At 40.4% G+C, this 27,904-nt stretch overlaps 1 protein-coding gene and 1 long non-coding RNA gene across 3 annotated transcripts in view; one reads left to right on the forward strand and one right to left on the reverse strand.

Moving 5' to 3' along the window:
- Positions 1–27,904, reverse strand: part of WNT7B (Wnt family member 7B) — a 96,408-nt gene that overhangs the window by 42,864 nt on the left and 25,640 nt on the right. The window lies entirely within an intron of this gene.
- Positions 8,340–27,904, forward strand: part of LOC135329189 (uncharacterized) — a 34,548-nt gene continuing 14,983 nt past the window's right edge. The window contains exons 1-2 of the long non-coding RNA XR_010390541.1: positions 8,340–8,502; positions 10,741–10,808. This is a non-coding gene — a long non-coding RNA (uncharacterized LOC135329189). The remainder of the gene's footprint in view (positions 8,503–10,740; positions 10,809–27,904) is intronic.

The raw sequence follows: 27,904 nt of genomic DNA on the forward strand, positions 1-27,904 counted from the left end.
GCTTGTGCTGCAGCATTTGGGGTTTAAGTCAAGTTTCCCAGTAAGAGAAGTTGCCATTTATATAGGTTAATAAAAGCAAGTTCCCCATTACCTTTTGCTCCATCTTGAACATACACTTAAGCCACTAATGTTAGTGCTTAAAATATCCCACTGGAAATGCTCTTTTTAGAAAATGCTGACTGAACAAATTTGAAGCATTTTATAAGAATTTATCAATTTCATCTCAAAGATAACTGAAAAATTACAGAAATGTTGCATTTCAACAAAATCAGTGTTTCATTTTGCTGTTTCAGTAAACTTCAATAAAGCCAGAGCAAAAAGGGTGAAACGAAGAACTCTTCCCTGGTCAAAATGAAATACCAGTTTTACTGTGGAATGAAAATTCCATGATGATTCACTCTGCCTTTAATAGATATTTGTGCATCTTTTCCAAAGTTAACGATCTATAAAAAATTTGCCAATTGTATTTTTTTTATTTATGGTTTGGGGTTTTGTAGATATAGAGACAAGGTATTGCAAACACAGAGCATGCATGCCATATGGTACTTCCTATTAAACAAAAATAAGAACAAAATGTAGTTGCAGCTCTGACCACTCACAGTGGTTGGAATATGAGTGCTCGGACCTCTAGTTTTAATTCATGTTCCTCTGGGTACTGAGGAACAAAGTTGGAGTATAAATTGGAACCAATGAGTCACCAAGATTCATGCAGGTTTTGAGCTAAGGTTTTGTTTCTGGCCCACCTCTACTTAAATAACAGTATAAAATATTTAAATGATGATGTCTTTAAATCAGGACTTTCCAAGAAAGTGAAAATCATAGGGAAAAATATCAATATTTGATTTTTTAAAAGTCAGGCTCTTCTCAATACTGAAAAGTATGAATGTTGTTTTATTTCATAGTTCATGGAGCTTTTCCCTCTGTGAGTCAGGGAGTCTCCACCAAATACGGGATGCACATTCTCAAAATGTTGCAGTAAAAAGTGAGGAGGAGAAAAATGTTTCCTTTAGAACTGATGCACTGTATTCAGAAACATACACTCTTCGATCACTTTAAAATGCCAGGATCCTTTTTTGAATCCTTCTAGTACCCAGGTCCGCTGCTTTTATGTTTTTCAAGTGATGATGAGAGAAAGATATTTTGCACAGAATATGAGTATATCCATCCGCATAATATCCTACAGCATTGCACCTTTTCATATAAAGAGCAGGAGCTGGATGCCTCTCTCAGTGACTAAGAAAACATTATAGTTTGAATTCTCAGCAAACTAAATTAGTAATGCAGTTACACACTATACATAATGGATAACAAACAGACTGTAGAAGAGTTCACAGAGGGGATTCCGTTTACAGGGAGGCAGCAGCGAGGGCAACTCGCAAATGCAGTTGTGCTCCGAAAGTGAAATGCTCTGCTGTAAATAACATTGTTAGGTTCCACGCTTATTTGTCCTAATGATTCCCAAGCAAATTCACTGGGCTTTCAAGGAAAAGTAAGTTTTTAACTACTAGCTCTGCAAATTCATCCCAGGACTTGAATGTCAAGCTGTGTTCTTTGGGCTCACATATCACCACCGCCAGGAATAAAACAACTCTTCGTAGTACCGTGCCCTCCTCCTCCTTGCCATCAGTGTTACCCTTGCAATCTGATGGGTTTCAAATGATGCAGGAGCAGCCCTCCCACATTTAGTTAACAGCGAAGTCAATAAATGCAATAAATGCAGTCAGTAAATGCAAGTATAACCTGAAGAAGTTAGGATGACATGGGACTCTGTAATTACAATTTAGTCAACAGTTTTTCTGATTGATGGAGTCCGGAACGAATACAGACCAGTTATATTATGTCTGTCAGAATGTTTCTACATAAACACAGAAAGTGGATCAGCTGAGAAAAAGGATGAATTTTTAGTCTTTTTCTAGAGCAGCCAGGGCTTCCTGGCAGCAAAATCCCAGGCTATGTCATCGACTCAGCATATGGAGCAGCTCTCCTGGCTGTGTCCCTTCTCTTACCAGTGCCCTCCTGGTGGCTTTGACTGCATCTCTGGGATGGAGCAAGCTCCCAGGCCTGCTGCAGTTGTATGAGTCAGCCTGTGGGACCTCCCCAGCTCCAGCCTTGCAGCAGAGGACCCCTTGTGGTGCACTGCTTCAGTCACCAACCTGTCTAGAAAACCTAAGCCTGAGGGAACCTGGGGTTGGGTCCTCAGGAATGGACATGTACAAATGTTCATAACTGGAGTCAATGTTCTGTAGGTGTACACAAGAAGTGGTACCCAAGTCTGGTCTGCTGGGTGCCAGATCGCCAGTGACTTGCTGAGGCCACTTTTGGTGGCTGTCTGTCATTAGCCAGTAACAGGACTGTGGCTCTGAGTGTTTCTCGTCTTTAGCGACCAGTTTGAGATAACTTTTAGACATCATTTTTTCTAAAAACTGCTGAGCCACAGCAGTTCCCACTAACTATATCTCCAGTTGGACAGCAAACACTCGTGACTTACAAAACAAAGGAAAACAGGGAAGAGTTGGCTACAGTAGCTACTCCATGTATAATTTTCAGTTTGGTTGCTTCTTCCATGCCCGTTGCTACTGTCTAATAATTGGGTTAAAGAGTGTATTCTTTGGTCGCCCATTGTTTTTCCAGCAGGCCTTGGTCAAAGTATTTTAATACAGTGCGTCAGTTTATTCATCCATAAAATAAGTGTGATCATATCTGCCTCAGAAGGTATTGTGAGGATATTGTAATTACTGCTTGTTTGCAAAGAGCTTTAAGATATTTCCTATTAAAAGCATTAAACTATAATTACTTGGGGAAGGGGGGGGGGCTCATTTTTTTTATTACTACTATTTATTACTTTTATTGCTACTACTATTCCAGGGACTTCCTCCTCTTTGGTCTGAACTTACCAGCATATTCCCTCGGACTTGTTTAGCCTATTTTTAAATTGTTACTATAATTTTGGTGCCAATAGAAATGCTGAATCATGAAACTGAGGTTTTGGAAAAACTTTATTTATATTAAAGAAATGCACCCAGCAGCATTTCAAGCTTCCTCTCTGCTATTTCTTGCGGCGTCCCTCAGTTTGAGCGTCTGTCACACATTCTGACGGGTTGTGCTGCGCTCCTGGCCCTTGGCAGGTTGAAGGTTACATTTGTTTCTGGATGGAGAATGCTTTGCTTTATAACTGTCAAAAGACAGATCCGCACACCACATTTTGGCATCTTCTCCCATCTAATCTTTCTTTGTGGTGCAAATTCCCTTGATTCTTATCACAAGGAAATCCTGAGTGCAGTGTTTTGTTAAGATTTCTGGTGCAGTTTACTGTAATTGTGACCAGACCACACTGCGATAGCCTGAGCACATTTTGGAATTGTACACTGGGTCATCCACGTGAGTTATCCAGTCAAACAGTATTAGTAGGACCATGCTGCACTTCCAAAGTAAGTAATGGTAGTGGCTACCTTATGAAGAGTCTTTACTTCCCTTAATCATCCATCATTAATCCAAGGGAAATGCCAGCACTGAAACTGAGCTATAAACAGTTGAATCAAAATAAAAAAAAAACCCTGAAGATCTGAATCTGGGTTTGGATAGGACCTTGCAATTCAAACTTACAACAAACCAAATGCAAGCAGTGATATTTTGGAAGGCCTGGCTTCTGCATCGCAATGCTGAACTGCCAAGTTTATCATTCTTTGAAAAAATAACTACTTCTGCAGTCATAGTCTGGATATAAACAAAAATTTGTGGCAGTAGGAGACAAGGTTCCAGCTAATTATCTGAAATAATGCTTGTTTTTTTTAAGTGTACAAAGGCAGATGACTATTGTTGCAAAAAGTGAAAATTCTCCTTCAAATTGTATTCCCCATTATGGTTGTGTGTTCTCTCTGGGAGCTACACAGCTCTAGCTTTCCTTTTTACAAAATTATCTGGAAAACTTGAAAGATCACAATAACGTGAATAGTTGTATATTCTAAGCAATTCATAAAGTTGAAATATCTCTAAAAATTCTTCAAAAATTAAACATTGAGGCCTAAAAATCGTGTGAATTTTAATAACACAAAATTTAATGCAGTATCACTTGTCAGAAGAGAAATGTACTTCTAATTCATAAATAGATCTCTTGAGGCCTTATTTTGCATTTACAAACATATGTGTTTGTTTAACTGATTTCAAATCAGTCATTTCATTGATTTCAAATATTATTATGCCCTTGCAACTTCAGATGAATATCACATATAGAATGGTAGTCACTTAAACAGTATGTTTTGGAAGCACTTAAAACCTTTCGACAAGCAGAAAATATAAAGAAATAAAATAAAACCCTGTGATGGATAGTTGTACCACCACATGCACTATTTGAGGAGAATTCTTATGTTTTCTTTCAGAAGAACCTGAATTTTGGCAAAATGATCAAATAGAAGTAAATATTTATGTATAAATGGTAGTAGCTAACCAGTCTTCACAATTCTCCCCAAGCTCCAATACAGACACAGGTGTGCACTGAGATTTCTCCAAAGACCTTAAAATTTGGTTCTGACAATTATTTAACAAAAAGAGATGTGGGAAAGAGATGTTAAACTATCCACTCATTTCGTTCAGACGAAGCACTTAATTCAGTTCATTTTAAAAAACATCTGCCCTGAAAATTCATCTCAATTTGTGTTTGCTCCTTGCACAAATAACATTTTATTACAGCCCATGGGCGGCATCAGGAGCTACACCTTCTTCTCCAACACCCTTGCTAATTTGTATTCCTGGCCACAAAGCAGTGCAGTACACATTTCCCCCCAAGCCGCCGAGACAGCCTTACTGTAAGTCCTTTGAATAAGCGCACTTAGGGTTACCGTGATGTCACCCCTAGCTGTGCTACTCGATATGCACCTTAAGTTGCTGTTGGGTAGGGGTTCGTTTTCAGCGTGGAATGAAGGAATTTAGCCACACGAATCCCATTAGCAGAAGAGGAGCTGCACGGCTTAAATCTCTGTGCACTGTTCTGAAAACTTACCCCAGAGTGTCTGATAAAAAGCTCTATAATGGAATCTTTGTTAAAAGCAACCACTGACATATTTTGTGGTGACATTGTGACACATCTGAAACAGTACACCACTACTGAATGGTTTATTTAATTAAGGATTCCTAAGTAAATATTTTGAGCATGCATAAGTTGCAGAAATTGGCAGAAGCTTCCCCGGCTCTGAATTCCATCTGCATATGTTTATGCTTTCAATTTTGTTTTCCGCAGCAGGCTTTAAGAAATCATTGTTCAGTGCATGTGTTATTGAAATGGAAATCAAATAAGCCTGCTCAGTACTGCCCTGTGGTGCACTGATCTCTGCTGGAGCTCCAAGCTGAGTCTTTGGACTCATGGGCCACTGGTAGCAACGCAATCATTCGCATTAAATGGCAGGAGGAGATTTCTTGGAGGACATGAGAAAAAGCCATCTAGATTACATAGTGTGATTGATGGCATGCTCAAGAATGGAAGTGGTAGGATAGGTGAGCTTGAGGGATGGCTCACCCAAGGGCGCACTGGGCCCTCGACTAAATAAATGCTCTAGGGAGGACTGAGAACAAGGATCCACATTACATCCTTGTATGGGACCATGGTGGGGAAGACTGTAAAAAAGCCTTGGATTCATGCCCTTTCCTATCTGCCAGCTGAGAGGCACAAAATTGCTGCTATGAAGCCAGCAGAAAATGATTAGACTTCCAGAGAAAGGAGGGCAGAAACTGCATAGCAGAGAGGTGTCCCCAGGTCGCAGTGCAGGCAGCGCTGTGGCTTAGGTGCTGAGCCGAGGGCCTGAGCTCACAGCCTGCACCACAGCAGCAAGCACAGGCGCTGGCAAGGGGTAGGCTCAGGTCCCAGCGCTTTCAACTGCTTGGAGATGACACTTTTATGCAGTGCCTTCCAATGTTGCGTTTACCCCACTTGTTTTCTGCTGAATCTGTTACCAAAAAGAAAGCTTACACAGCGCGTCAGAAGAAGCAGTCCAGGTGTGAATGCTGTTAGCCAAAACAGACAGGGTAAAAGCCCCATTACTGCATTACATTACATTAAAGCGAGATAGCAGAAGCTCAATTAGCTCCTGAGCTAATCCTGATCTAAGTGTTATTATGCCAAGATAGGAGGGATGGGAGTGGTTAGAGACAAAAATTGACTCTCCTACTCACTAGATGTCATAGATACCATTAGTGCTTGGCACTGGCCTTTAGTTAAGTCTTACTCATCATGCCAGAGCAAGAGAAAGCAAGAACATCTATGACTGAGAAGTATTTCTGGCAGGATGTCCTCGAGAATTATTCCCAAAATGACATTCCAGTCTGATTGTAAAGTAATCCATAGCTAATTTGATCCATGGCTGGTCTGCTAAAATAATTTTTAATTATCCTTCAGTGAGGCAGCACTTGCTATGTGACCGGATATTTTGGAAACATGTTACATCTGCAGTTTACTTACATTCAGCTCCTTTCAGGCTACTATCTCATTATATATGAGGCCAATTTATAGAGTTTTTTCAGGACATGTTAGCCACCGGTTTCATCTGCAAGAGCCAACAGGTCTTATCCTATGAGTGTTAATGTTTCTCCAAAAGAATTATTTAAAATTATTTAAAATAAAAAAGTAATGAGTTTATTTCTCTTTTTTTTTTCAGTCATGTTTAGAACAGACCAGCATGAAGACTTGATTCAAAGCAGGCCCTTCTGATATGAAGTCCTGATAATCTCAATGAGATAGTAATCTTTGGTGATCATGTACTAATTTAGAAGCCATTCCTCCACATTGATGGCTATAAGAAAATGTTTACAGCAAGAGAAGACTCATGGAAGACAGAAATGCCTCACAGGTATGTATATCTCCTATCATATAGATCACTGCAGAACTGGACATTTAGATATTCTCTTACAGAGGGCATTCTGAATTTGCATGACAAACTCCTATATAAATAGCTCTTTCTTTTTTGTCTATACTCACATTATTTTAGGGGCATTCTTGTTAGATGTCAGAAAACATTCACATCTTGTATATACAAAAATCATAAAATTAAAATAGGATGTTATAAAATCTGAAGTGTGGGAAACACTGATTCCAAAGCAATTTGGGTTTCAAAAAGCATTTGATTTGCTAAACCCGAGTAAACTGATAGGTCTTAGCAATCTGTGGCCTGTGTCAGAAGCTGCAGAGAAGGCAACAGCTGTCCTGGAACGCACAAGGCAAATTGTGAAAGGCTGGATTATTCCTACTTTGGTCTTTGCAGTGATGGAGATGGTGAAGCACATGAGGTAATTGAACTTATCTTACTAAATATAATGAAAAATGGTGTTGATACAGAACTAGCTGATTCTTTTGAAAACCCCAGACCTTATCAGATTTAGAAATCAAACTGAAATACTTCTGCTTCATACAGTTTTTTTCTTATGACTATATACATACACTGTTAACAGGACCTACCATTTCAGTTCTGCAGGCATCCAGACACCTCTGTTATGTGCTATCACGCCTGCAAAGTACTGAGCAACTTCCATCATCAGTAACAAAAATGTCCATTCCTGAATGCCAAGGTGCACTCTGAGCACTTGCATTTGTTATTTTTGTTTAGTGTTATTATTTCCTTCCGCCCATTTCTCCTTTCCTTTATCACTACAAAGAATCATGCTGATATCTAACAGGAAGTTAAGGAGTTGTTTGCTGAATAGGGATTCACCACAGAAGAAAGCAAATTACCTTGCTGAATAACACTGGTGAGATATTGCGTTTCCACTGTGGGGGAATCCAACTTTGAGATATTGAAATGGCTGGAAGAAATAAGCGGCACATGTGTCTACACAAAACAATTCAGTATTAGGGGAAAATAAAAATTTCACACTTCAGGATGTAAAATACCCTGCTTTTGTTGTATTTTTCATACAACAAACATGAAAGAATGAATTCTTTCCATTACATATGCATGAATATGGACGTTTTCCAAACTTTATCAGCTCCAAGTCTTAATTACACATAACTGGAGTGTATGTTTGGCTTTGTCCAAAGTTTGTCAGACTGCTCTCCCTTGTGAGAAAGTTAAAAGGGGAAGATAAAGGTGAAGTCCTTCAGGCACAGTCCAAGAACTGGCTAGACTATGCCCTCCTTAATTTGTGAGATCTGAGGAAACGGCACCCAGTCATGGTGTGGCTCTCAAGCCTGGTACGGTTTTGCTGGGCAGAAACGTGTATTCCATTTGGCTAGTTCACCCTAAAATATCATTTAATCAATAGCGGGTATGCATCTGTGCTTTTTAGATATTAAAGATGGACTGTTGGTGGAACCTATTAAAAATATATCCTTTTGTTATATTTTCCATTTAACAGGTATGTATAGGATATAGCTTCATTTTTTGACTTTGTATGCATAGGACTTCCATGGACATGATATGTGAAGTGAAAGAGGAATGTATCTAATAATGGATGTACAGAAAATGAAGATGTCTGCTTTCCAAAAGGAAATAATCTGGCTTTACTGCTGTGGTGGTTCAGGTGGGAATTCCTTTTTGTTAGCCAAGATCTGGGCAGTCAGTGGGATTGAATTCAGTGAACTTTTGCTGATTTACACCAAATGAGCCATTCTGTTGGAAATCTTACTATTTTATGTTAATTTTAAAACTACGTTGCAGCATCTGTAAAGTGTGAAGATGCATGTATGTGGCTTTAAGCTACAACTGGGAAGGCATAAAAAGTAGTCTAAGAGGTGCTTTCATGTAAGCAAAGTGAAGAGGCCATACTGACCTCACATACAACATGTAATTTGGACTAAATGACCACGGGAGGTTGCTATTTCTGCACTGATATATGGCCACAAATCAGGCTGTCTGCCTGACACCAATATGACTCTTAAAGACAGAAGTCTTGAATTAGTGGCAGAAGGAAAAAAATTACATGCCTTTTGTCAGTGATATTAATTTTTTTATACACTGAATACACCAAGAAACTCTGAGTCATGATTTATTTCTTCTTTTTATTTGGTGGTAAACCTTTGTTACTGCCATGAAATATCGGAGTATCAGATTGTATAACGTTAGCAATAAAATGAGAACAAGAGCTCCATATGCTTTATGCTGGCAGGTTTACTTAGTGGCATATTTCTACTACTGAAATGGATGTATTGCTCAAAATACAGTGCTCAAAAAGTGCACTGCTGTGCACTTCTGTCCTAATCATCCCATTTAAGGCAAGATTGTTGTCTGTCAGCAGAGAGGATGAAGAGCATAAGGTCTTCTCTTGATTTTTCTGAACAGTTTATTAACCTTTGAGATCACAGCACAACCAGGGGAAGAGCAGTCTCTCTTCTATAAATACGGAGGGTGTAAGGAAAGGTGCAAGGACTGGACAGTTCCCTACCAGTGCCCAAATGTACCCAGAGGATCACTGGCTTCTTGGCATATTCCCAATTTGGTTGCAGAGCCTTGGTCCCTGCGCTTTTTCCTGGTCATTGGCCCACTTCTCTTTCTTCATCTCCCCTCCTTCACTCAAATTTTACTAGCTCTAGTGTTCACTACTCATTTACAGGGAAGACACTTACATTGTTTCCAAGATATGGAAAAAACTAGGAAACAAACATGAAGTCCCTGAAGCATAAACCATTTACCTAGCTGGGTATGAAGGCAGGTATTCTTTGCCCTTTTTCAAACAAGTAGTTGCGTTGCAGTCTCTCCTCGGCACTCCGGTTTTAGAATCAAGCTATTTTGTCCCTTTCTGATATTTTTCTATTGCTTGAGAAGACCCTCCAAATTCCCTGGTTAGTACCGTCAGGTATGTAAAACACCAGTATGTAAAACACCATATCACATGTTACTCAGTGGCAGGTCAGCACAACCGAAAAGAGAGTTCATAATTATGCAGGCACAAGCTTGCTTAAACAGCAGAATAGCCTCTCTTTAATTTTAAACGAAGTGGCAGATGCAGCTTCCCTCCTGTTCCTGGTGTCACAAATGTACAGCGTACTTACACAGCTAACCTGCCTCTCAGACCAGGGTACTTCTGCATCATCATCCCGCTGTGACCTCAGCGTCAGGTAGACATCCCCAAACTAGCTTCAAATGACCTTTCAGAAGTTGCAGTGTAGCCACTCCAGAATGGAGCTCAGCATGGGCTGATTGCCTGGGTGCTTGTCCTGCTCCCTGGACAGGTTTTGCAACCATGAATTTTTTGCTATGGCTTTAAATGAGCTCACTAGGTGGCTGCAATGTAAGCACACTGCTGAAACAGAGGTGCCATGAAAGTCCCTTTCAACCAGCACAGTTCCGATAATATCTTGCAAAGCCTAGGTTTAAGGAAGGGAAATGCTGTTAGGACAAGCGTATTGAACGCAAGTGACCTGTCACTGGTTTCAGTATGCCAGGTGCATGTTTCCGCCCTTCGTGCTTTCCTGCTCATGAAGTCCTATTTGTTTCATGGGAAATTTGCTGTTAAACTGTGAGTCAGCCAAAGCAAATGTATCAGAATACATCCCCTACATAAAGAATAATAAACATTAAATCCTCAAATGTAGCTAAGACATAGAAGCTTTGCACTAAAGCAGGTACCTAAGAACTACAGAGCACAGAAACACTGCATTAAGTAGTCTTCGTACAGTTTTAACAAAAGGTAAAAAACAAGGATAAAAAATGATTTAGAACATATTTTTGAGAAAATATTCAACTAAATTGCCCTTGTAAAAAATAAATGTTTTCTTAATAGCCTATTTGTGCACTAACTGATCTTGCCTTTTGTTTTCAGTGTGTTTGGTGATCTTTATTTCCGAGTGACAAAATCATTTGCAATCTTCTGCAACATCATAACTAACCGTAAGTGAAACTGCTTACTGCTTTCATGGAGTAGGCCTGCATTCTCTGCATCTAGCAAAGCTCCCACTGTCTTTCGGTTATCATGCAAAGTGAAGTTCTGATCCCTCAGGAAAATAGTTTATGCTTTTTTCTTATGGTATATATTCATTCCACTTCAGCTTCTTCCTGTTTTTATACTGAAGATGCTGTTTGGCTATGGGCTTCTATGTGTAGTTTTCCTCTTTTAATGCTGTATTTTGCATGCCTTTTTCTTTGATTCTCTTTGTAACTGATAATTTAAAGAGATCCTTTTCTAACCATGTGATCCAAAGGGTGAATGTATTTGAAGAGGTAAGTGATGATAATCATTTGGGATTCACAGCTGAGCCAGCAGAGATGGTACTAGAACAGCTACATAAAAATGTGGCAAATGTCATCTACTGGGTATATACCCAGATGGTGTGGCACATGCAGTGTCAGTCCGTAAGCACTCAGGGCAGGGTAAGTAATGCCGAAAAATCCTGGTGAGGAACCAGAGTGACTGGCAGAACTGTAATCTCTGAGCCACACGCTAGTCTTCATCTCCTGACAGCCTTACACTCTTAGAAAATCCTTCCTGGTTAACAGAAATATTCCATATGTTTTTTCCCAGTACTATCATTCTTTTACCCCTGATTAGTTTTTTTTAACCAGTTTACCCTTAAATGCAGTAGAATTCAATAGAAAAATGTAACATTTCTGTTTGAATTATGTTTAACCATCCTACAGAAGAAAAACTTTAAAAATAACATCTTAGATTATACTGAAGTCTGCAAAACTTTATTGGCTTTATATAAAACCCTATGATTTAAGTATCATTAAACTCCATGTTACTTTTCCATTATCTAATGTCACTATTCAATTATCAATTTTAATGTATCAATTATTCAATTATCAGTGTCACTGAATTTCACAGTGATGTGACATGGGTACTGGAAGGTAGTTTTTTTCTGGATGATGTGGCTTTGGATGCAGTGTCAGGACACCTGGATTCTGGGCCCAGCTCTGGCACCGTGGCACTGTCACTCTCTGTACCACAAGGCATAGGACTTTGTAACCATGTAATGCAGAAAGCGAGGTTAGTTAAAAATGGACGTGATTATAGCCAAGGACAGTCATGGACAGGAACTGAGATTCGAAATCTGTAACCTGCATTCTTACTTTCCCCCAGTGGGTATCTGGAGGATGTGACATCCCATTGCATAAGGTGTAGAGCCAACCCTGTTAAACCAGAGCGTATGCTTATCTTTAAGTGTATCAGCAGAACACGTATATCAAAGGATCTTTAAGCTAAGCACATGCCAACGCACTGTGTTGGCCTGCGATAAGTATGTTCAGCAGTGTGCAGAACTGGCTCCTGTATGCTTACAGTGAAAGGCTTCCGCTAGGATGTTACACGACCACAAACGCTGGAGACTGAATGAGATGCATTCCCCAGAGAGGGTTTTGTAAGAAAGCAATGTGGTAATCACACCTTTCTGAATGGCAAGGGGACAGTATATGATTAACAACAGAAACAAGTAAATAGGACAGAAAGTGACCTTAAGAGGTTAGTAGTCCATCCACCTTCCCTGAGGCAGGATCAACTATACCTTTCTCACTGCTGACAGATGTTTGTTTAGCACTCCTTACAAAAACTACTTGTAATGGGGATCCCACCACAACTTCCCTAAACAATCTGTTCCTGGACTTTACTGTCCATTAAAACACCAGTTTTCCCTTACACTCTAACCTAAATTTAGCACAATTAAAGTCAATACTTCTGTTCTGACACCCCATGAAGACAGAGAATACTTTGTCCACTGACATCTGGCACCATCTTTTGCATTTATGATAAATCTTCTCCAGAACAAACATTCAACTTTTCCTCAAACTCATTCAAAACTCAGTCAACTTTTCTGTCAGATCTCTGATTCTTTTTATAGCTCTTCTTAATGTTCCCTGGTCTATGTCTTCCTTGCATAAAAAGCTAAACTGAATACCATGATTGGCACTGAAAGAAATACACTCCCCACCTCCTACTGGGCTACAAAAATAAGATGACTGATTCTGCTACTGTGTACATTTCGTGCCATTCTGGATGCTAGCAGCTACCCACTCCTCCTGGGCTGCCCGCTAGCTCTAATTTAGGCAGTGACCTTATACCCAGCTACAGCTGGGACCAATGGATTTCTTATCTATCACACGCTTACCATTCCTCACTCACCTATGCCACATCCCAAACTAAATCCCAAAATAGTCATCCTTCCTTCATATCAAAGTCCAAAATGGCATGTAGCAGAAAAGGCAACAACACTGCTCCCGCTGGATTTGTTCTAGTTCTGCCTCATCTGTAAGCAGTCTAAGAGGAAAACAAAGCAAAAAAGTGCCAAATCTGGAAACAGGTATCTGTGAAGGGAGGAGAGAGAGTTGAGACCTGAAGAAAAATGCCTATTTATTCTATATTTTACTGTGAGTTTCTCTTGCTTCTGACTTTGCCAGTTCTTGCACAGAGCCAGTGTTGAGGCTGTCTTGTAGCTGTGTAAAACTGACCCTGCAAAAATATTTTGACTCTTTGAACTTGTGTCTCACTGCCTCATTAATGGAACAGTAGCAGTTGTGCAATTATCATCTGGTTATGAGCAACTCCTTTGATTTGCAAATAAGGGGAGTTGCAGCCTCTGATTTTGAAAATGTGGGGCAGATGGAGGTGAAGTGTGGTAAAAAAGTGTAGAAACACAATTTGCATAGATTATGTCTGATATTTACATTAAAGCCTTTACTGTCTGAAACAGGATAACCTCTGGCAAGTAAAAATATCCTTGCTAGATACTTAAAATCCAAAAGGTCATGTATTAAAAACATCTATTTTAAGAGCCTAAGAAATACTGCCTATGCTGGCTCCCACCAATACTGAATAAATCTAAAGTAATTTTTACTGCAGTATTGAATATCTAGAATTACAGTGGAGGAAAAGAGTTTCCCAGTAAGTCATAGCAAAAGTAGGCTTGATGTGCTTTGCTTTCATGGCACATCAGAGAATTAGAATAACTGCAGATCAGAATTGCTCTAATTGGAGATTTGTCAAATGGTTAAGAGAAATGAGGTAGCATCACTTCCAGCCTTACTGGGACTTTCTCTTGTGTCTCAAAACAAAGTCAAAGAAAAGTCTGTTTTTGTTGTAAGGAATGACATGTATTGGTAGAAAAGTGTCTTTGAATTTCAGGCTGAAAAGCAGTCTCTCTTTGTTTAATTTCTAAGCTAGTCTATATGCTCAGGGGGCCCGTGGAGTTAGATTTAAGCATCCAAATCATTAGATTCTTCTGAAAGTGCTATAATTCATGGATTTTCTACAGAATATGGTATAAAACTTTTTCTCTGATGCCACTGTAAGCAAACAGCTCTAGAATTAAGCAAGTGTTTACATTTTTTAATTCAACTTCCAAGCATTTCGTCCCTAGAAAAAATCAAACTGCCTGATTTTATTGGATTACCATTACATTATTGCATCAAAGTGAATCCTTAAACCCCAGTTTCACCAGTTCAGAGACAAAGCACTTGTGCTGTGTCCTTGAGCTTTCCAAGCTTAGCCTAGAGAATCCAGAATGAGTTTACTGTCACGGCAAAGCAAACTTACAGCACAGGAAAGCACATCACTGAAATACAGAATTATGCAGAAACTGAAAACCAAAAATAAGTTTGAGAGTTGGGTTTTGGGTTCTTTGGATCTTTAATCCCCAGATTGGCTCAATTTTTCCTCCAAATTGTTCACCCAGGTCTAATGACCATTGAACAATCTAGCAGGCACTACCTATGAGATAGGATTAGAAGGTCATGGGTTCAGTCCGTAAGTAGGACCACTCACCCCTGTCACAAATCTACTCAGTCAACAGACAATTCTTTGTGATGAGTTGGCCACCCATTTGGAGGGTCAACAGAAATCTTACTTATTTTGAAAATTTGACCATGAGACACAAGCTGTCTCTCTGTGTGGGGAAGCCCACCCCACAGACCCCCAGAAACTGCAAAATTACAGTTCATGCTATTCAAACTAGGTTGTCATAAGGCTCCTTCTGTGGTGGTTAGTGTTTTCCAAGTTGATTGCTTTTATTGTGACTTCTCATGTATTCTAAAAAGTACTTACAGAATGCTGTACTGTCTTTATTTTAAAGAAAAAAATAGATGCAGTGGGTGAATGTCACACATATTTGTTCAGTAAGTAACTTTAACAAATAGCAGAGAATGTTTTGAAAGCTTTCACAAAAAAGGTATTATAAAATAGTACCTTAATGCCATGTCTTAAAGTATACTTTAGATCCCTCTTAAGCATCTTGTTTGTTAAGCTTCAAAACTTCCCCTTACCCAGGGAAAAAAAAAATCCACAGCATTCTTTCTGCCTTACATAAGTACAAGAGTAAGAAAATCACCCCTTTTGCTTTTTTGTTAAAAAAGCTTCATGAAGGATCTGATAACTAACCCATATGGTGTATTATCCTGATAATACAATCCAAACATCACAAACCAACTCCCAAAAGCTCACAAGAATCAATGTCTTTGTTGTAGAACAAAACAATGCAATCTCTTGCTAACCCAAAATCCAGTTCCTCTGGAGATACCAAATGCCTTTAGGATATAATTCATACTCAAAATAGATGGTGGTGCATGATTATGCATGTACTACATTTTGATGTTGCATTTTCAGAGATGCAGCAGAGGGCCTGATCTCTTGTGGTGTTAAAAATTCTCTGGCATTTTTTTTTTGAAACAGAGGGCTGATGAAAAATTAGATGATTATATTTGTCTGTGTAAAATTCCTGCAAGGATTAACTATATATTAACTATTATATTCTTCCCTTCCTGTCTAAACTATTTTTCTGCATTTGCACATATAATGGCCACACTCTGGTAGGGAGCAATAGATTACTAGTAGTTGAGAACAGATGTGCCTAATGACCAACATAGCTTTTTCCCAGCAACGTTGGGGGCAGAAAACCTGGCAAGTACTCAAATAAATGCAATAAAATTTGCATTTTGATATTTTCCCATTCAGAATTGGATGATTCTACCTGGGAATTTAGGTGTGGTTTCATATTTAACTTCATGGCTCGGCGGGACAACCCTGTGAATATAAAATTAAGCACATGTGTAAGCCTTGACAGGAACAAGGCTTACAACTGTAAAGTGTTTCAGGACTCCTTCAGAATGGACAGATGTATCGCATATTCAAATGTCATGATGAGTTCTATAGCGAGTTAGGTTATCTAGCTCAAAAAAATCACTCTTGTACCTTATCGGTGAAAGACACAAATGCAGACAGTGAGTTTCTTAGTGAAGGAGTTAGTCTCAGTTCTGTCCACTGTTCCGCACAGTGAATCCTCTATCTCTACACACTACCATTACCACAGAGGAAAAAATCATCATCAATAAGAAATGTTTCCCATGACATAAAATCAGTCATTTAGAAGGAAAACATAAATCCAAAAGAGAGAAATAAAATAAACTGGGTGGCACAAAATCCTAACGTCCTGCAGCCCACTACAGTCACTTCTACTCGCTGAAGTCTGCAGCAAACCCAAACTGAAATGTTAGTATCTGCCAAGAGTGAGATAGGAGAGACCAGAGCAAACTGGAACTCTGAGGGGAAGGAGACTTCTTCCAGCAAACCTGCTGCCCTCCGTTGTTAGGATGTCAGCTATGTCCATAATGTGGTCACTGCTGTGACTGCAACCTGGGGAGAGATCTATATGAGATACTTTTAAGCTAGCTAGTCCACCGAGCAATGTAAAGTTGGCAGAGGGGAACACAGTCTGGTCTAAAGAAGCTGCGTATGTACTAGGGAGGTTAGTCGATGCCAGGCTACACAGTCTTGGGCTGTGCTGCTGTTGATACTCAAGCTAAGCTGAGTCTGGTTATACCAACTGTTGCAAGGTGTAAACATGGCAGCTGTGGCAGATGTGATTGAGCTAGTTCCTACAGTCTCTGAGACAGGTAACTAAGCATGGCAAATATGAGAACTGCAAAGGAAAATAAAACACTATGTAGCCAAGATTAAAAAAAAAAAAAGAAAAAAAAAAGATTATTCAATTATGGGTGTTTGTCTGATGGCTTTTTTCCAATTATATAAGAGATTCTCCTCCAGCTCTTCCAAGACACGATTCGTGTATAGTTTTTGTGTGAGCATGAGAGAAAAAAGAATTGGTCTGTTCCTTTGGGTAAGTTTCTAGAAATTGATGTTCTCCTTCCCTTATTTCCTTCTCAGTGCCCAGTTACTGCAGTATTCAGTACTGACCTGGAAAAAATGCCCCTGAAAGTGAAAAGGTAGTTCTTTTTCTATAACCATTCAGTCCCTGAATTCTGTGTGGAATTTGTCAACAAGGCAATGGCAGATACTGGCAGCTGTGGTGTTCTGGGCTCCTAGAAATTATCCCAATGCTGGTCAAGCTCATTCACATTGGCCATTTCACTACCAGCTTCATCAGGATTTAAACCAACAGTGTGAAAGTAAAAAGCTGTATTGTATTTGCTTTAGCAGTTTTTCTTCTCGGTCGTTGATTCCTTGTGATGCCCTTACATCTTTATGGATTTAAATTTCTGCAGTAAATGTAGACTCAAACAATATCATCTGTACTTCAAAGCTGCTATATTTCTCTTGAACTCACACAGAATTAACCTAATATTTTCAAACCGTTTTTCTTGCAAGCTAGTGGGACCTCAATTAAATACCCCTTACTCTGAAGCATGGTAGACTGCTGGGAGGCTTTCTTTTTTTTCTCTTGTTGACAGACTGCCTTCCTGCTGGCTGAGATCCTTGGGTTTGATTGTAAGTTGCTGACTTGCAACCTTAAGCTGTCCTGGCCTGTGTTAAGTCATAAGGAAAGTTAAGTAAAACGCAGCCAAATCATAACCTGATGCTGGTAAAGATGACTGAAAAAACATGGAGAAGTAGGTCCTTGTGAAGATCTTGTGAGTTTCTGTAGCCAGGAACTGAAACTTCTGTGATTTCTGTATGGCAACTTTATTGACTAGTTTAGTGTTGCTGTAGCGACACGAAACTTATCCTTGCTGCAGTGAGTTATTTTCTATGGGCTATTCTTAAATGGCATGGGCTATATCGGTGGGATCCACCAACACATTCTGAATCTTCCTCTGAGCATGGTGAAACACTATACAAGCAAACCAAGTCATTTTTAGAACCTGTCCTACAGGAAATGAAGAAAAGTCTAGGCTCTTAAACATCAGGGCCTGGACATTCCTAGCAGTAACAATAGACGAGAATGTGGGACTGCTAGAAATGCAAATACTTAGGCACAGAACTATGCAAAAACCTGTTTGTTTTGAATTTGAATGTGGCAATTCATCCCAAACATCTTTCACTTCACAAAGCTTCGAATGAACCTTAAACGAAAAAGAGGTTTTTTTCTGTCACTGGAGAAGAAGAAGAAATATCTTAAATGGATCTCTACTGTCTTAACTTAGTGGAATTTGTTGAAATTCAGTTTCTTTGTAAAGTTAACTCTTACTCAGTTCCTCAGTGCTTATTGAAATTTGCAGAATTTTCCTCTCCCTTTTTGGATTAAATGAATGTGACTATTATAGTACAATGCAAAAGGAAGTGGTCACAAACCCACACAGCAGTTTGCAGAAAATTATTAGCTGTAGTTTCCAATAGATGTACACCTTTACACACAATCAAAACCAAGCAGGTGCAGCACACTGGACTAAGTTCTTAGTTGTCTACCTGAACGTCCTCCATGCTTTAGAGGCTTACAACTTCTAAACAGCATGGGTAGTCTCCCTGGCATATTCAGTATGGGATTTTACCTCATTTACCTTCATATTGTCTTTCTGAATGAGGTATCTTAGCACTATAATGTCATATCTGGGAAATGATAGGACAGATCATCCCATATGTCTATCATTTGTAATAAGAATCTGAGAGATTTTTCCCGGGAGTCAGGCAATTTGCCCCATTGTGAAATGCACTTTAAACAGGGTAGGTCACAGTAGGATACCTCTTTAAAGCAGTGAACAAGGGTAGTGAGCTGGTACTCAAGATGTGAAAAGAGCAGCATGGGCACAGAGTAAGGCTCACTGAGGGAGGCATCAGATAGATGCAGGACACCTGGAGTCTCATGGTTGCGAATAGGAGCCTGGGCTTGCTTTACTTAGTAACCTGCTCTCCCAAGACGTCTGCAGGGGAGAAGTGGAGAGCACTTCTCTAGTGGCTTGGATACTGGACCAAAATAACAAGACCTGCTTCTACTTTTGGCTCTGACCTGACCCACTGTGCATCTTTGGGGAAGCTGCTTCACTGCTTTGTACTTCTTTCTTGCTTCCTAATCTTCATCTATTTTGTCTTCCTAGACTGTATGTGGGCCAGGACAGTGACTTGCCTGTTCTTGTAATCTCTGTCATGGTAAGGTCTCAGTGCTAGGCATTAATCTAGTAGTGAAATATTAATTGGAAGGCACATACCAACTGACTCCCACATATGTACTGTCAGTAATGAATAAGCTGACAGCAAAGAAGGGAATTAGAGAGTACCGTCATTTTTAGTGCTTCCCTCTGCCATCCAAATTATCCTTTTCACATACTTTTTAGTAATCCTGATCTTTGTTGTTGTTGTTACTGCTGTTCATTTGCGGGGGGGAGGGGAGAGAGAGATTGGGTTTGGGCTTTGTTTTGTATTGCTAGCTGCCCTTGTGCTTTTTCCTAGCTGAGCTGACATTGTTACCAAGGTAGTAATTCTAAAATAAGCCACCTCTTCGCCTCTTCCAAAGGTATGTCAGTGTTTCCCAGCTCCAGAGAAGGTCCACCTGTGTAGGTGTTAAAACCTTTAAATATCTCCTTCAAGTGGCTCAGCAATACCATGTTAAGGACCATTTTCAAAGTAAAATATGTTAAACAGACTAACACTAAAATAACTGTTATCCTGTGTGTTCATTATCTTCTTCTAGAGACAAGGAGGACTTACTGGATATACCATATCTCAGATTCTTCTCATAGTTACAGCTCAAGTATAAAAGCAGCAGAAGTTTGATGAATTTATTAGCCTTGACTCCCTACTTGGCAGTAACTCTTCTCTCTTCTGCTTTGCTCTCTTTTCCTTCCTTGCTTGCTGCAAGTCCTTCCCACAATCTGGAGGAGCTGAGCTCTTGCCAACAAATTGAAGCTACTCAGCCATGCCATGGCCAGCGCAACCGCCATCTCAATCCTTTTCTTGACCCCTCTCAAAGAGCTCGTGAACTACTCATTTGAGAAACCTAGGACTAAAGCACATGCCAGAAAGACATCCAGACTTTATGTGAACGCTTGCCAAGATGAATGGCCCATCACTTTCCTTCGTGGTTTACTCTTGTGATTGATCACTCCTACTACCAAAAAAAAATTATCTGTCATAAAAATTAGAATTGTTCAGTTTTCAGCTTTCAGTCATTGTTTCAGACCTTAATGTTTTTCACAGGAAAGCAAATGACAGTCAAAAAGAAAACTGAAACCTCTGCAGCATGAAATTTTTTCTGCCCTATGACCCTAGCAGTAGCATCCTAAGATATAGTTGCCTTCTCTTTCCTCACTAACTAATCCTGCTGCTTTCCCTCTGGCTAGCTAAACAGTGAGATAGGGAATTTAATCCATTGCTTCCCATGGCATAGGTTCTTCCCAGCTGCCCACTCTCCTTTTTGCAAAGCATGGTGAGTACTGCATTACCCTCTCTACGAGCTTAGCCACAACCCTGAGGCCCCTCTGAGGGGGAACTGTTAACTTCTCCTGGCCTCGGTGCTGCCACTGGCAAGCGGAATGTTACTTACTGCTCTCAAGCCACCACATTCATTTTCACCTCAGCCACCAAGCAGTCGTGATGTGATAACATCTTCCAACTAATGTTGCTCTAGACAGAATTTGGACTGATCACCAGGAAGCTGAGGGAATCTCTGTCCCATGAGCTTTGGTCAACCTCAGTCCATCACTCTTCCATTAGACGTATTCCACAATATCCTGCTTCTGCTATCACCCGTTTTTATTTCCACTGGCCTAACGGAGCCAAGCGGGTTTGCAGGCTGCACCTTCTACAAGCCTTTTCATTAAAAAAGTTGAAAAATAAAAAAAGAGAAGCAAAACACTCTGCCTTTGTCACAAACACCTGCACATACCTGTACTCACATGTACCCAGCCACACACCTTGCTTTCCCTCTGCTGCGAAAGACAGGGTTTGGCCCACACTTTCTCAGCAGTATAGCCAGCTATAGAAATTACAACATGATCTAATGTCTTTATCTAAAAATATACCTTACTTTAATAAGACACATAGCTTAAGGGCTATGCTGGATTTAACCAAGAATTTGTAAGCATGATGCAGTCCTCAGCAAACTGTCGTGTGAAAGCATCACTTATCAGTTTTCCATCAGCTCTATGGCAAAGCTTTAATTTGCCCTGTGAAAGCTGCTGTTTCTTCTGCAATGCACAGAGTAGTTCTTTTTCACCCTGCAAAGGCATCCAAATATGTCTCTTCATTTACTGAATTGTTAATACAAAGAAGTCCAGTGTAATAAGCCAAGTCTATGTATCTTTTTATTGTGCGTAAGGCTAGCAGGATTAACCTTCCAAAATGAAAGGGGTGCAATAAGCCAAATACCAAAGTCATTAGAGTAATATGAGGGATGAATTTGGGCAACGTCTCTAAAATCCAAAACTGTTAAGTTTTAGAATTTAGCAGGCTTCAATTAGCTTGCTAATTTAAGAGTGACTGAGCTAATATATAGTGATAAGTCATATAGGAAGCCTCAGATAATCAAATATGAACAGCACTTTTGCACTAAAATGTAAATGAAGGACAATTTACATCAGTTTGTTGTTCTGGGTCATTCTATCAATCTTTCCATTTTAACCTCTCTAAGCATTATATAATAGCAGCTGACAGAAAGCTACTCCAAAATAACATTTTAAGGTTATGAGGTCAAGCACTTGGAAGTTAGGAAATGCCAGAACGGAGACAGCCAGTGAAACTTTAATTCGGCTGTCTTCTGTGTGTGCACGATGACACAGCCTTCAGTTCAATAGTAACATAACATTTTTTTCCACGGGATCTCTTCTGCACTTAGTTAACAGGAATGGATGGGATTCCTTTCACGAGCAGTTGCTGTTTCGCTTTCTCATTGTTGTTCCCTGGGTACACCCTAGGCCTTATTAGTGCTTCAAACTCCATTTTACTGATGAATCCTAAGCTTCACCTTGGCTTTCGTATGGTGCTGATCAATACAATGTCTGAGAGAATCACAGAAAATTCAGTTCACGATACCCTTCTGAGGTGAGGAGATACAATTATTCCCACCTTACAGTTTTAGCAGGATTTAGCTACAAAGCATTCCCTGATTCAAGGAGCTCAGTTGGGCATGTCTTAGGATGCCTTTGTCTGAAATACTGATCCCACTGGCTTCGGCTGCAGCTGTGATTGCTCCCCACTTCAGCACGTCGCATCCTAGGAATCCAAATCAAGCACTCAAATATGGGGGCCAGCTACTACTTCTAACTAAAACGAGATGTTTAAATGACTTGGCTAGCAATACATGGAGAGTCAGGATAGGGGAAGGAACACAATGTAGCTCCCAGCAGCAGCCTTCAAACCCTTCACTCCCAATACCTTCCCTCTCCCCTCCCACAATCCTGTGCTCATCCAACACACCTCTCCTTTCCAGCAACCCGTGAAGGAGATCCTACACACCCAAAGGCACTTTCATTAAATTCCCCAGTGTACATTGCTGAGGCAGGGATCCTGTAGAAAAATGTGACCACAAAATTAAAGACTATATGCTAATGTGTACTCAGACAGAAAGCACACTAAGGATTCAAAGTTGTCTGGAAAATTTAGCTCCTAAACTGAAATTTTAATGCAAACTTGGAGCTTTTATATGCCAGTTTGGGCACAACCCTGATACCAATTACAAATACCTGTTCAAGAGCACTCTAGAGTTGATGAAAGAAATAGTAGTGAAGGCAGGTGAACACAACGGTGAAGGCAGTATCTTCTTCTGTAACCTATCTTGTCTGAAATTAGGGAGGCAATCACATAATAGGAAAAGTTCGAACACAACTGGTTGAAGTTCAGCCAAATTAAATGGATAACAACCCCTCCTATAACTTCAAGTAAACATTCTCCCTCTCTCCATCAGCTAGTATGTATTGTACTAACTTATAAAAACTATGGCCCAGATTCTCACGCCTATATCCATTCTGAATAGTACTCTAAACCTGTAGATTTTGGTGAAACTACCTGAGAAGGTTTCAAGTCCAGCACTGATAATTATATTTGAAATTCACTGCAGTCTCTCTTCCAGAAAATACCTTACCCCTTGTAAGAGATATGTTACTGTGAAGTAAAAAATAGTAAACCATGATCACCACATTGACAGAGCTCCCCCAGAGCAACTTTTAGAGTTAAAAATACTTCTGCATAGATTGTAAGCCTCATATTTGGTGCTGTGTAAAAACCAAAACAAGGAAGCAACATAATACTAGCATGAAATAGCACTTAAAAAAAAAAAAAAGTATTCTCCAGTGCAATGTTTTGTGTGCAAAACTTAGGGAGTTATGGAAAGAAAAGCCACTTGAGTAAGAAGGGTTTTTCTTGTATATACATGCATTCTAGCACCCTTTTAATAAGAGAGTACCAGAAAAACAACACGGCATCTTTCTGGAAAAGTTAATCATTTGATCCTATTGTCCATGCCACATATTGCTGCTAATCTATATTCCATTGTGTCATCTTCCATGATACCCTTTCCCTTGTGTTCACAGTCCTATTATCTCTTTTTCCTTCACTCACATCTTCCTCTCTTGTTCTTCTAACCACAAGAAACTGTTGTGATTTACTACTTACTGGGTTGGTGGTTTCTAACACCTCTTTGGTATTTATGATAAATATTAATATCTATAGGATTCAATTGACTCATACAGCAGCTCTCTGCTCATCCATGGTATTTGCCTTCCACCCACACTCTCTACCTTCCCAGATCTGAGCTTGCTTCTCTTTCTCTCTCCCTGTCCCACCCTGTGACTCATTCTTGCTGCACAGAAGTCCCAAGCATATTTAGGCGGCTCTAGGGATTGTGTTCCCTCTCCCCATACCGCTGCCAAATCCTTTAGCTTAATTAGAAAACAGGTTTGTTCTGCCTGCTCAACTGTACATTGACCGTGGTGTTGGTAACCTATAACAAATACTGAGAATTTGCTTTGCCTCAGGAACAGTAGTGGACTGGTATAAGTGGGTCTTCACTATCCCACCTTCCAAGAAACGTTGCTTTTTAACACCACCAACACTCTTCTCTGTCCAATAGCCAATGTCCGAGAGCAACACAGCAGGACTATTTTAATTTTTGCTGGGGCTCCTGTTTATCAATCCAAAAATCCAGACAGCACAAGACCGTCAGTGGTGCATTTTCCCTACATTGCATGGCGTTCATGTGCTGTCCTGAATCTGTGCAGGGGCACAGAGCAGAGTTTGGGCCTCTGCCTCTATAGCTTCCCATTTGCTGCCTTCTGGCTCTCTTGCATCTCACCATGCCAGGTACCCAGAGTAGGTCTGATTCATTTCAAAAGGAATTTAATAGAGATATTTGGTAGAGTTGTATTGGGCCCCATTTTCTGTGCTGTTCACAATGCTCCCAGCAGTGCCTGAGTTAGGCAGCCAGGTGCCTTCTGTTCTCTCTGCCACCAAGGAAAGAGTTAGCCACTTCCTGTGATGATTCAGAGCAGAGGTGGACTGAATTACCCCCAGACCCGCCTGTTTCTCTATTACCTGTACAAGGCATCCAGGAAGACCGGGCTCCTAACTTGAATGCCTCTCTTAGTTGCCTAAATTTTGTTGTATGAATCCACCTCTGCATGTCGCTGCAGATAAACATTCGAATGGATTGCAACACACAGCTGCCTTTGATAGCTCCTTTTGTTCTTCTCTTTGTTAACCTCTTATCATGGAGCAGTTGCCGTTTCCGTATATTGAATTTTTCGAAGGAAAAATCTTAACACACACAAATACGTATTCCAGTTCACTTTTGAAAACAACTCTGAGTATTAACACAGAGGCCAATTTTCTGCCACTCCACAGCAAGTCATCTCTGAGGAGCCTCTCTGGTATGCTTGGGCAGCCTGCTTTAATAGGAGCTACCAAATATGAGCAGAAGATGTGATATCTGCCATCCTTCTGGGGCATGTTAAAGCTCTCTGCACACTATCAGCCACTCTTAGGCCCGGTCCAAAGCCTATTGAAATCAGCAGGAGTCTTTTCACTAGGTTAATTGGACTGGGAGGTCACTTCTTGTATCAAAAAATTACTTTGCATGTTCATCAGTACATGACAGACAGATGGATTTCAGACTTTTCATGAGAAAAGAGCCTGAGCCAAGACTGGATTGAGGTGTCAGCTCTCCAAAGATCAGGGGCCATTTGGGCCCACTGTTACAGTTTCTGTATCTCTACTTTTTAATGCTGCTTTTGGTGCGCTAATCTTCATTTGTTAGGCTGGGGATGACTTGTCATAACACATGAGTGGCTTAACAAGTGAAGATAAGAGCCTTTTCTAACACTAAGCTCTTCTATATCTGCCTCATACAGTATTCTGCATTTGAATAACAGGGCTGTCCAGTAATCTCAGACTTGCACTACCATTTATGGCTTAGCTTTTGACTTTTATGCAATTAGCAGAAGTGGTAGCATTTATTTGCTTTCAAAGGAGACTATTCCCTCTCTCTCCCTCCCTCTGCAACCTCCCCACCCTACACATCAATCAGCTGTGTCTCAAACTAGGAGGGAACTGGAGTAATTTGACACATCCCATTAAAGCAAATGATTGTATCAAACAAAGTGGCCTTATCTAAAGTCTGTTTAAGTCTATGGGAGTCTCTGAGGACTCCGAAGAAATGACTGTCCTCATTGCGGTAGTTGCCTGGCAATAGGAAACTGGGGTCAGTAGCAGCTGTCACTGGGGTTGTCTTAGTGTCCCTGTTCTGCACAGCACAGTGCCTGTGTGCACATTTTTCCCTTTCCTTCTGTGCTAGATCAGCAGCTGGGTTGTAGATGATGAACTTCACCCATGCTAGTGATTAGCCCTGCTAGAAGTTACTTTGCATAGGCAATCACATTACAGAGGTCCAGCTTAAAAATAAAGAAATACCAAATGTTCCAATGACAAAGAACACTTCCAGCTTTTGGGAACTGACGGTACAGAGGGGAAGGAGTGACTCTGCCTAGAGCAGAGCTGGAGAAGACAGAAAATAAAGGGTTGTGCCACATCTAATGGTGTGATGAGGCAGCTGTGGATGCATCTCTGTCAGCTGAGGCATCGGGAATGGAGACAGCACTGTAAGTGTAGTCAGGAAATGCAGACATCTTCAGCTAGATGTACGGACAGTAGCGCACATGTGTGAGTGAATGAATATTCTCTAGGCTTTCAATGAAAACGATTACCTTCATCAAGCTTTTAACAGTGCCAAGGATGATAGCAGAGAAAGATTATTAAAAGGAAGTCTGTCTATCGCCCAGATATTCCAAAGAGTTGAAAGACAGATTTCCAGCACAAGAGCAGTGTGATTTCCTAAAGAGTTCATATCTCACTTTGGCATCTGAGTGATGTTACATATTCTGAATATTGCACATTCAGGTCTATCCCATTCCATTTTGATAATTGCAGGCAAATTTGCCAAAGAGGTCTGAACCCATGCAGCTCTTAAAAATATGACCCAAACTGTCCAAGCAAAGGTCTGAGAGCAAAGGAACAAACTGAATGGCCCTGGTCAGAAGAAAAAAATGTAACTGAAAACAGTCTGGTGAAGCAACAGCCCACCCCAGGGAGTGCGCTGTGACTGAAGCACACACGTCACCAGTGGTTGCTGGCGACACTCAGATTTTTGATTCTTGCCCCATGGAGCACACTAGGTATGGACTTTAGACATGCTCTTAAGAGCATGTGGAAAAATTTAAACATGTATATGTTCCCACTGAGTTCAAATCAGGGTCAAGGGGATACTCCCAGGTTTAAGTACTTTGCTGAATTTAGGCCACACAATGTCAGCCTCCCGCAGAACTGAGCTAGGCGGGAACCTGATATAAAGATTACTTTGTTCAGCACACACATTGATATCACTTACGCTGCGGCGATACCAACTGCTAAGCTACAGAACTACCTAATACATTATTTATCCTGCACCTCTCATACTTTCAGTCCATTAACCCAGGCTTGCTGGAGCAACTTCTAAAATTCCTAACCTAAGCAGCAGTTAGAAAACCACTGGTACAAAAATAAACATATTTCCCCCAGATATGGCATTTCCCACGTCAGAGATGCAACAGTCAGGCTTGGACCACTGACAGGCTTGATGTGTAATATCATGTCACTACCACTGGAAATCGGTGTGTTGTACCACTGAGGAGCTAGGAATTGTCTTCTGGCCATTTCTAGGCCTTATACAACCTTATTTCTGGGCTTTGGGGGAATCCGCACTTCTGTACAGCCAGCTGCTTTAGATTGATTCAAGAAGAGTTCTCCTATTAATAACATGTTTTCATTCTCACTCTGCGCTGTGCAGTAAGAGATTGTTTACCCATATGAAAAGATAACTGCATTTTAGCATGGTTGCCAACAATTACACTAGATAACAAAATATCACATCCCACATTGTGTGGCATCTCACCACTAGGTGAGATGATGTGATGCTGAACTTCACCTTCCTGATCTGCGCAAATTGCCATGTCCTCAGGGTAGTGTCAGCTGTGGATTCAAACACAATGCCAGTGCTGGAGTACAGAAAAGTACCTGAATTCATGGTGGTTTAAAAAAATGACTCATAGCCAGTCGTAAAAATAATATATTTTATACATCTCTCAGATAATTCTGGGATAAATCTTTCTCTGTGCAAGGCATCGTGCAGAGGGCAGACCTGGCTATGGTATTGCTCTGGGCACTGTCAGGCTGCAATCTCATCACAGGATACAGGAGTACCTGCTCATGCCCAGGCAAGGGGCTCCAGGAAAGCCAGCCCTGCAATACATGCTGATAATGGCAACAAGACTTTGTTGGGAAAAGCTTACACACATCCAGCAACACTGTG

Source organism: Dromaius novaehollandiae, chromosome 1 (assembly GCF_036370855.1).
Source record: "Dromaius novaehollandiae isolate bDroNov1 chromosome 1, bDroNov1.hap1, whole genome shotgun sequence".
Classification (NCBI taxonomy): Eukaryota; Metazoa; Chordata; class Aves; order Casuariiformes; family Dromaiidae; genus Dromaius; species Dromaius novaehollandiae.